This window comes from Glycine soja, chromosome 1, assembly GCF_004193775.1.
Source record: "Glycine soja cultivar W05 chromosome 1, ASM419377v2, whole genome shotgun sequence".
NCBI lineage: Eukaryota > Viridiplantae > Streptophyta > Magnoliopsida > Fabales > Fabaceae > Glycine > Glycine soja.
In genome coordinates, this window is record NC_041002.1 from 43,398,386 (window position 1) to 43,409,817 (window position 11,432).

The 11,432-nt window shown below is 36.5% G+C and overlaps 1 long non-coding RNA gene across 1 annotated transcript; it reads left to right on the forward strand.

Annotated features, from left to right (window-relative positions):
* Positions 1–2,331: 2,331 nt before the first annotated feature.
* On the forward strand, positions 2,332–3,291 carry LOC114405184. Its single transcript, XR_003665172.1, has 2 exons — positions 2,332–2,454; positions 2,925–3,291. It is a non-coding gene; the product is annotated as an uncharacterized LOC114405184 (long non-coding RNA).
* The last annotated feature ends 8,141 nt before the right edge of the window (positions 3,292–11,432 follow it).

Sequence of the window (11,432 nt, forward strand, 5' to 3'; positions counted from 1 at the left end):
AGGTCTTTTTATATAAATTAAAACAAACAAAAAAAGTAATTTGGATTATTATGTTGTTGTTAAAATTTACTCTACCATTATTATTATCATTATCATTAATCAATTATTATTATTGTCACCACCAACTTATGACATCTTTATTATTGTCTTCATCACAATTATCATTATCATTGTTACTACCATTATCTTCACTATCATTATTGTAGCTATCTTGACTATCACTTCTACTAGCTAAAGTCACAATTATAAAATTAACAATCATCATTATTATTGTCATGATCAATACTACTATCATGATTATGATCATCGCCATCTACCATTGTTACTAGTGTAGTAACTTACTACTATTGCCCCCGGTCATTGTTATACCTTCCCTTTCACCGCTATCAATTAATAACATTGCTATCATTACTTTCATCACAATAATTGTCATTGCCATCATCATAATTTTTATCACTATTATCTTTGTTACCCCATCTTGTCCACCATCACCACTATAACAACAATCTTCACAACTATAGTGATTGTTGCTAAATCATATATAATTATCCCAATTGCCATAAGTTCACCTTATTGTCATTTTTATATCACTGCCTTATAATTTAACATTTTTTTATTGATCAATATTAATAGTTAATTTTTTTTGGTGGAAAAATTTAAATCCACAATCTCTCCCTTCTCCCTCCACCACGAAGATAACCTTATAACCTCCTTTCAATCTAACACAATGAAATGCTAAAAAGAAAAAGCAGAGGCAATTACTACTTGGTGTGAAGAATCATCAATTTAGATAATATATATTCTAGAATTTACTTTGTTTGAATATTTCTTGTAGTATGAAAAGGGGGGAAAACATAAAACCTAAATAAAGTTTTTCTAAATATATTTTTATTAAAATTTCCCATCAACTTATAGAATTTGAATTTTGTTTCAAAACTTGCAACACATTTAATGTAAGTTATTCAATATTAAAAGTGAACATCCATTTATAACAATATTCAATTGAAGAACTTAACAGCAAGAATAAAGAAAAATTAATCTAAACTTTGTAAAAACAAAAATGCTTATCTGCCCAAAAGTGATCACCGAGCAGTTGAGACTTGAGAAGACCATCGCCAAAAATAGTTCACGAGCACATGCAGTCTATACTTTTAAAATTGTTGGACCAAAATAAATGTTTTTAAACTCGCATTGACCTGAAGCGATTATGTTAGCATAGAAAGTGATTGCAACAACTCTTCCAATCCAATTCAATTATGCCAAGCAATCACTACACAAAGACACTATAGAGAAAGCGCTATTACTACACAAAGACACTTAAGATAAGCCAACCAAACGCTTGACCAGGGGCCCCATCACCACTCTCGTGTAGATACCATCAAATTGTTGAGAATATTTGGTAACAAAGATAAGGTAGTAAGAGCAAAATCCAAAACAATTCCCCCTACTCACAATTTATTTACTGTATCCTGAATTATATTCATATGCCATGGACACGTGAATATCTAACACTACCTAACCAATGGTTTCACACACAAAAATGTTACTAAACTTGATTTTGCAATCTATTACAGGTTGTAATTATGTTCTTCCTTAACTAGTGATAACTTCTAGGTACAGTGATGGATTCAAAAACATGAGTCAATGAGTGCAATTTATTTTTTAAAAAGAAAAATCATAAAATGAAATGAAATATGAGATGTAATGAAATGCCCAATTAAATAAAATGTCACGTATCCAGATAGATAAAAATGGAATGAAACGTGAGAAAGTAATAAAGAAGCCAGCTAGCTAAGTGAAAAATTGGAAACAATGGATTCAAATATATAAAATAACGGCATATGTTTGCATACTCTCACTTCAATGTAGGTCTGCCACTATGTACATGACAAATTGGAGTTTAATTTTCATGTATATGATTAACATAAATATTTTAATTTTATTAATCAATTAAAAATTATCTTATATATAATTTTTAAAATAATTTTTATAAAAGTCATCAATTTTATCATACATAAAAAATTATTATTAAATTACATTATCAGTGTATTTTAATTAAATTCAACAAAATATTATCATTTTCACTTTATCAAAGGGTCAAACGGGGTCTTGGAGATAGGATTAGGAAGTGAAATCCATATATTTTAGGAGTCAAAGTTTGTTTAAGAACAAAAAAGGCTGAAAATCAGGAATTACACGAAGGCCTTGGCTTTTTATTTGTTGTTTTCTGTTCTGGCAGGATTCACCTATGGTTTTGTTTACTATTTTTTTTTTAAAAGGGAATGATGCATATAAAACATGGAGGCTGCAAGGAAAAGAGTTGAAGAAGGGCTGTGTTTCTACTTTGAAAAATGGGGAAGTGGAAGGACTGCTGCTACTTCAAGGACTTGTCTATCTATTCAATCAAGAGTATCATTAGGAAACTCAATTCACTCTTGAGGTTCAAACATGAAGGTAAAGTAGTATGCTGCTTCAGATTATTGTTAACTAAGTTGTGTGAATTTTATGCTTAGTACACACATCCTTAATGGTTGCTTAGTTAGAATAAGTAATTAGTCTGTTTCTTGTGGTAAATAATTAACGTCTCTTAAACTTTCATTCTTAATTAAATTGAATGATGTCTTGTGATTCATGTAACTGTAACTGATTCAATCTAATGGAATAAGTTGCTTTGTTGTTGTTATAGTAATTTATTTCTGATCTGATTTTTTTAATGTGTGTTTGTTTCACAAATTAAAAGTTCATTTTTTTTAAAATGTAAATATACCAATATCAAAAGTTACCAAACTTATGTTTTTTACATGTCTAAGATAACATTTTTTTAATGATAATATTTCCGTGAACGTGATTCTTAAAAACTCAATGTCATATATACTTTCAAACAAATGTCCTTATAGCTTGTTTAATTGTGGTGTTGACTGCAGGGCACAGAAATGGGCTTGTTAATCTTTATAAGGAGATGGAGCCTTTTAAAGAAAATGATGATATACAAATTATGTGGAAAATGATTCAAGTTCAATCATCAACTCTGCAATGTACCTGCACCGTCAAAAGGACCAATAGATGTTTATATTGGACACTATGTTTTCGACCGACTTGAAATTTTAAAAACATCACGGCAAAGTAGTCATAAAGTTTCTAGATGAATTAACTAGTCCTGGTTTAGAGTGTGCTAAGTAAGAGTGGTTACGGAAAAGGGTAGAGAGAAATAAATAAAATTGGCAATGTGTCATAACCGCAACCATGTCTATAGACTCTATATTCAACAAATTGTCAATTTCCATTTTTCTACTTCTGATCCTCCTTTCCACGTTTTCTCTATCATAAGACAAAGTGAACGTGTTACTGCTGTTCAGTGTTCAGCTTATATTTTGGGTCCGAATTTCCTGTTTTTTTTTTCTTTAGAAGGAATTTTTTTATATCATAAGACAAAGTGAATGTGATAATAATGTCTCTTGAACTTTTGTAGGCTCTCAAAGTAAGGAAAATAACTAAAAAATAATTACAATTGATGGATTGTGTTTGGTTGAAGGTCTCTACAATTATTTCTGAAACAAATATTTATACTATAAAATCTAAACTAACTTAATCAAAATCATGCCTTGTCCATTTCATTTTTTAACTGCTCCGGCCTTTACTCGCATTTCGGTTAAACAGCAAGGCATCGCATCGCCATCTTTTTTATTTTTTATGACCTGCTCCTAAATCATGGGGTTCTTTACGTACATATAGCATGCGATCCTAGCTTCAATTTTAATATCTACTTGCATTTATCTTTGAAACTTTTGATTTAATCCTCTGAATTTAAAAAAAAAAGACTGAATTATTGCTTCCAACGGTCATATCTTATCACTTATCCGAGATAACAATTAACCTCCTTTCGATTAAGTTTCTAGTTTGATTCGTTCAGCTCACTAAAAATATTTTAACACCTAACAGAAATAAACTTTCTCTTCTTATTGAATTTTTATCTCACGGAGAGTTCCAAGATGAACCAAGCGAATAAAATTACCTAAACTACGAACTTTTTGATTGGGAATGCAAGCGGCATACATAATGAAGTTGATGCTTTTGGGGAAATTTGTGCATTGCAGCTTTTCTCATTTTTTTTTCTTTTTCAAAAGTCCTATTTAGAAAGAAAAAAATATTTTCCATTCTTTTGGTCAATAGTGAATTAGTGATTCATTAGAAATGTCCTGCAGCACTTGCATAAATATACAATGGTGTTACAATAGTACATAAAACATCAAATAGGGCCAGAGGCTTCTCTGATGTGTTTGATGAATCCGATTCCAAATGTGTTGTTAATCTCATTATGAAGGGTTGCTCGCCTACGCATGAATGTTCTCAGTTTGTTTAACTCATTCATGAAACAGCAGGGCCCTCTTTTGTTTATCAGATAAGCCAATCAAGTGGTGGACTGATAGCAAACACAGGAACAAGACCAAGGAGGAAGAGCATAGCACCCACCTACCTTAAGGATTTCACTAGTCGTTAATACCCGTTGATGAGAGCTGTGTCACTCGCTAAGTTGGAAATTGTTGAGCTGAATATAAGGGGAATAGCCCTTGATTCTTGTCTGCCATTACTAGGAATATTCCCTTTCTGTTAGACCTGTCCACACTACAATACAAATTCTGTTATTGTAAATTCATTATCAATACCCATCTAATGAAAGAAGGCAGCATGAATTTCAATCCCAATACTTATCTTTTAATTTTGTTCTTGGGAGGTCTGGCCCTCGAAGTCCAGGAATTTGATCACTCATAACATTTTGGTGCTCTCGTTTCGTACTCATGGCCGACAATCGTTCGAAATCTTCCTCAAACAAATTGGAAGATGCCATCGCCAAGCTGACTACACACCAGATGAGCCTCAATGAATGCCTCCAAAACATGACCTGTAACATTTCCTTTTTTTCATAAATAAATTTAAAAAGTTTTTTTAGTAAAAATAATAAAAATAAATAAATAGAGTGAATAATAGGTCGTAAATGCCCCTAGCTATAAATAGTAACATGCTAGGTTTTTTCAGACTTCCTCAGCCTCTTCTGCCTCTCATTTTCGTTTATCCCCTTCTCCTCTCAAAACTCATTCTTTTTCCCGCAGCTCACAAAACCTGTCTCAGAAAAACGACGATCTCGGACTCATTCACCGTTGGATCGTCGTGAAATTTAAACACCAAGTTCAAAACCCAATTCCGAGCATTCTAACCGTTGGGAATTTCAAAATCATGTCTCAGTTTATAGAAAAACCCTTCACATTGTAGCCTTTTAATTTCCCGTAGAAACCCAAAACTGTCTCGGTAAAACTATGATCCCGGTCTCGTTAACCGTTGGATTTTCATGAAATTCGGATATGTTGTTCAAAATTTAATTGCGCATACTTTCACCGTTGAGATTTGCGAGATAATATTCGTGGAAGGAGAAAAAGGAATCGCACGAAGACAGTACAAGTGGAGGTTTCAATCTCTTCTCCGTCTCTCTGACGTTTGGTAATTCTATCGGAGCAGTCGGAGGAATAACTGAGGGAATCTCAGGGAACCGCTAGATATGGATGCTGCTATCGTTGGCTGAAGACACGTGAGTCCGATCAGAGGTAAGGGATGAGTTATTCACAATTGGGAATTAGTGAGAACATGTGTAGGGATCCATAGAGATAGTCATTGGAATGGGTTTCAGGGTGTTTTTGCAATTTTCATTTTATCCTTTTAATTATTACAATGAATTATATATGTTTGATGAATCAGTTGATGTCTGTCATACCCTAATTTCGTCCGGGGACCTTTGCTTGATGACATGCAACTTTTGTTTGGTCCTTGTGAAGTGCTTGGCACCCATCATTAGGCAATTTGTGAAGTTCCGGGACATGCCGGAAATCAAAAGAAAATACTGATGCACAATCCGTAAGGTTCTGTAACACACCGGAAATCAAATGGAAGCATCGTTGCATAATTAGTGAGGTTCCGTAACATTTCGTAAGTCAAAAGAGGGGATGATTATGTAATCCGCAAGGTTCCGTAACATTACGGAAAGAAAACAAGTATCGTTACGAGATTCGTAAGTTTCCGTAACTTTACGAAAAAAGAATCACCAAAAAAGGTAATGGGGTGAACTTATCAAGATAGGGGTGTAAATAGCAATTCAAATCTAGGCCCTTCCGTAACATTTTAGAAGTTGGGTTGCTTAAGGAGGAAGCAACTGGGCGGCAAGCTCCTCCACGTTTTTGAAAAATGGTTTCCAGGGCTTCCACGGCTTCCGTAATACTTCCGTAAAATTTCCGAAAACCTTGGGTAAGCATATTCCACTTAACATTGGTGAAAGGGAAGAGAAAAAAGATGAAAATCAAATTCGAAAACACTTCCGTAAGGCTTCCGTAACTTTTTCGTAAAATACAAAAAGGGGGGTGAACTTAGTAATTCGGGTGCGCTTAGAAATCTTCTTCATTAAGTCTTTGGGCGGCAAGCACCTCCCTTTTTTCTATAAATAGGGGAGGGGGGAGCTATTTCAAAATGTTCAAGACCCCTTTGGCTATGCATTTCGGCTATTTTGGGCAAAAAAACACGTTTTCGTGAAGAAAAATCGAGTCGAAGTGCTTCTGTAACGCTTCCGTAAGCGATTCTGTGGAAATTCTTCATCGTTCTTCGTCGTTCTTCATCCGTTCTTTGTTCGTTCTTCGTTCTTCAACGGGTAAGTTTTCGAATCCGAGACTTTCAATTCATTTCTTGTTTTGTGTACTTTCACTTTAATTTCGTTTACTTTCAGTTTTCTTTTCTTCCCTTTTGACGTGCTTAAGCCATTTATTTAAGTCATTTCTCGCTTAATCTAAAAATAAAATAAATTTCCACCGATCGTTTGAATTGTATCATCCGTTCATTTCGTTTAAAATGAATTCCGACCGTTCGGTCGTGCCGTAACCACGTTGGAAATCAAAAAAAGAGGTAAAATAATAATATAATAATCAAAAAAATATTTTTTAGTAAAGTAAAGCGAAAAATCAATCGGACGTTTTCTCTTTGGGATTTCTCATTCTTAATCGAATTGACTAATAACTAAGGTGAAACTAAGGCTAAAATCAACTCGCCTAGTCAAGCTCGTCCACAAAAATAGGGTTTTGAAAGTTTATCATCTCAGTTTTCTTACCAAGTAAAATGGATCATTTTTAAGGTCCAACGCCTTAAAATGATCACCTCTCAAGTAAAAAGAATCACTTGATTCACGCATAAGAAAGAACTACGTAGGTCTGATTTTCTCATCCCAATTGAGGAATACGTAGGAGCAAAGGGAAACACCCTTGTCGACCACAAAAAGAGAAAAAAATATAAAAAGGTTATAAAGGATATAAGGACATAAAAGGGAACGTAAAAATCAAAGTCATGTTTGCACATTCGATTAAAGGCTGCCGTCCCTTGTGACGGATGTGTGGGGTGCTAATACCTTCCCCGCGCGTAAATACAACTCCCGAGCCTTTCACTTAAAAGTTCGTAGATCGCGTCTTTTCCGGTTTTTCTGACGTTTTCCTCAAATAAACGTTGGTGGCGACTCCGCGCGTATTCCTTTCGTGGAACACGCATCCTGCGAGTCACGCATCGCCCTCTCGCCGAAGGGTAGGTTGCGACAATGTCCCAATGAGAAATTGCTATGAAATTGATGTGTTCTTGTATTGAGTGTGAATCCCTTAAAAAAATTAAGCTCTTTTTATTAACGTAAATTATATTTTAAATAATATTATTCAATGACTTATTTTATACAAATTATTATCTTGTTCTAATTTTTTTACGAGGATGATCAACATGTTATGCGTATATAATTATTGTAATACTAGAATAATATAAATTAAAGAAAATTGTAAGGTTAATGCCTAGTGATAATTTCTTTTGATGTAATTTTAAATTAATTGTTATAGAAATTCTTTGATTAACAACAATGTAGTTTAATTTACGATATACATATGCATATATATGTTTTGTATCATGCAAATATTATTATTGAGTGATGTGTATATGAGTTATAAGGTGTAATAAGTTATTATAATGGTATTATAATATTATTGTGAAGATTGAGTAGTATAAAATTGAATGTGTCTATTTGCGAGATACATGTAAAAAATGAGATGGTTGATGTGATATTATGAGATGTTAAATTATGGACATGATATTTGACTGTGAATAAGTGTATGTGTTTGACACTTGATGTGACCATAATTATATTGTGAGCTATGAATTATACAATAACTCGACCAGTGTTATCTTGAGAAAAACGTTGATGCGCTGTGTTTAAGAGAAAATGTAGGTTCCTAGTTAGGAACCAATGTTAAATTGTAGCGCAATTGTGCTAAACATGTTTGAAACATGAGTGTGAGGTCGTGGTATTGTATAATTCATGAGCAGTGTTTATAAATGAAATATGTGATGAATTATGGAATAATATGTTGCCTTGAGATTATAATATTGTTATTGAGATTGAGTAAAAGTGTAAAGTAGAACATGTGTTGAATTGTGAGATACGTGAAAACATGTGATGGTGGATTGTGACATTATGAGATGTGAAATTGTGAATGAGTTTTGGTTGTGAATAAGTGTGTGATTAACTCTTGATGTGACATTATTTGTGTTGTAAGTTGTGAATTGTACAATAATCCGACCAGTGTTATCTTGAGAAAAGTGTAAATGCGCAGTGTTAAAGAGAAAGTGTAGGTTTCCTATTTAGGAACCAGTGTTAAATTGTAGCGCAATATGTTGTACGTGTTTAACACACGAGTGTGAGGTCATGGGTATTGTATAATTCACGAGCAGTGTCTATGTGCTAAAATGATTTTAGGGGTTGGACCTGAATCAGGAGGAAGAGGCCCTGACGGACTCTTCGGAGTATAGGCCTTGGGGGTCACCGGGTTTAAGTGCTCCTTTAAGCTTATGCTGATCCCATATGGTTGGAGCATTCTCGCAAAACATCGTGACCCTGACTGGTCTCCCTATGATCTTACTTAGTGAGAGTGACCTGACAAACCCATTGTTTGGTGTGTCTTGTTATGTACTCCTAAGCGCCCCAGGGTGGTTTTTCACTGACATGGTACCACATTGCATATAGGCTTGAGTCTTAGCATAATTGTCTCATGCGCTTGCTAATTGTTTATTATGAAATTGATATGTTATTATGTCTTGATCAAAGCATGTGATTCTTGTGTAATGTGATTGATGATTGAAAAGTGAACTTTGAATGACAAAGTGGTGGAATTACGTATAACTAAGTTTTATTTGGTTTATATGATATGTATATCTAGTTGTCTTGTTTCTCTATTAGTTAGGAATGTGATAACTCACTCCCCGTGTGTTGTTTGTGTTTGGATCCTGTGATGATCTTGAACTTTGTGTTCGGGGGAGCAGATGACTAGGTGAATTGCTTTAAGGAACCATGTGCTGAAGGACGTCGGGACACAACGCTCTGATAGGATGTGACATTGGGGTATAGGGTTTTATAGACGGCCTTGTTTGAGCCGAAGTGAATTTATCATTTATTTAGAAAAGTTTTATGATGATGTTAGAAAGGTGAATGTGAGCCTGCTACCCTCTTGAAAGGCTTGTATTTAAATATGTTTTAAAAACTTGAATTAAGTTAAATTTTTTTAATTATTTCTTTTATTATTAGTACATATATGTGTGGGGTAGAGGGTGTCACATGACCCACAAATTGGATACCTTGATCACTACCCTTTCCACCTCTAAATCCTCTGATTCTTCTCCAACCTCTTTTCCCCATAACCCATCGCCTTCCTTTTCTTCACAACCACCCCGTGTAAAGCTTGATGTCCCCAGATTGATGGCTCAGACCCCTTAGGCTGGATATTCAAAATTACACAGTTTTTTGAATATCATCACACCCCTGAACACGAACGCCTAACAATTGTATCCTTCTACATGGATGGTCGTGCCTTGGCCTGGTACTAGTGGATGGCCGGCAACGGTCAGCTCTCGTCCTGGGCAGGTTTTCTCCATGCTCTCCAAACCCGGTTCGCATCCTCACAATATGAAGACCCCACCGGAACCCTGTTCGAATTAACACAGCAAACCACAGTTCAAGCTTACCTTTCAGAGTTCAAAGATGTTGTCAATCGCGTGGCGGGCCTTCCCCCGCATTTCCTTCTTAGTTGTTTCGTATCGGGGTTGAATCCCGACATCCGCCGCGAGGTCCAAGCGTTGCAACCATTAACGCTGGTCCAGGCGGCGGGCCTTGCGCGCTTGCAAGAGATGAAACTCGCGGAGACAAGACGCGCCTTCCACAGTCGCGTCCCTTCCTTCTCGACTTCGACCGCGCCCTCAACGCACACCCCGATTTCGGTGTCTCCCTCACCACGAGCCCTTTCGGCGCAACCCCTCTCGCCGGTACCGTTAAAGCGTCTGACGCCGAACGAGCTTGCTTCTCGCAGGGAGCGAGGCCTTTGCTTCAAATGTGATGAACGCTATCATTGCGGCCATCGCTGCCATGCTAGGGTTAACCTCCTTATTGTAGATGATGAGGAGCGGTCCACTGAAGAAGCAGTGCCTTTGGGCTTCTCACCCGACCTGCCTGACCCAAATGACCCGAATGAAGCCCAACTTAATTTACACTCTCTCATGAGTCCATTAGCACTAGAGACATTACGTTTTTCAGGCTTCGTGGCTTCAAAGCAGGTTTTAATCTTGGTGGATGGGGGGTAGTACCCATAACTTCATCCAAGATACCATGCTTACGAGACTGGGCCTTTCCCCTTGTGACACCACCCCCCTCAAGGTCATGGTTGGTAATGGACAATACCTCCATTGCAACCAAATTTGCACTGAGGTTCCAATAGTCATTCAAGGAGTTGAATTCATCATTGACCTACACGTCTTACCATTATGTGGCACGAACATAGTGTTAGGGGTGCAGTGGTTGCGATCACTAGGATCCATCCTCACAGACTACACCACTTTATCAATGAAATTCATGCACCACGGTCGTGCCATCGAATTCAAAGGAGAAGACACCTCTGTGCTCTAACCATTATCTGTTACTCAAGTCCGACGTCTGGTTCGGACCGCCGGCGCCAATGTTTGCTTTCTCCTTTCCGTTACACCACTCGAACCACCATCGGACACCACATCCCCACCCACCTACCCTCATGAAATTCACTCTTTATTGACCAAATTTGCCTCTCTATTCCAACCCTCACAAGCTCTTCCACCATCACGGCCCACAGACCACCATATTCACCTGGTCCCTAACTCCGAACCCGTGAATGTCCGCCCATATAGGTATCCACACTATCAGAAAGCCGAAATTGAGACCCAAGTCAGCTCAATGTTGTAGAAAGGCATCATTAGGCCCAACACCAACCCATTTTCGTCCCTTGTGTTGTTGGTACACAAGCATGATGGAACCTGGAGGTTTTGTGTTGATTACAGAGCGCTCAATGCTC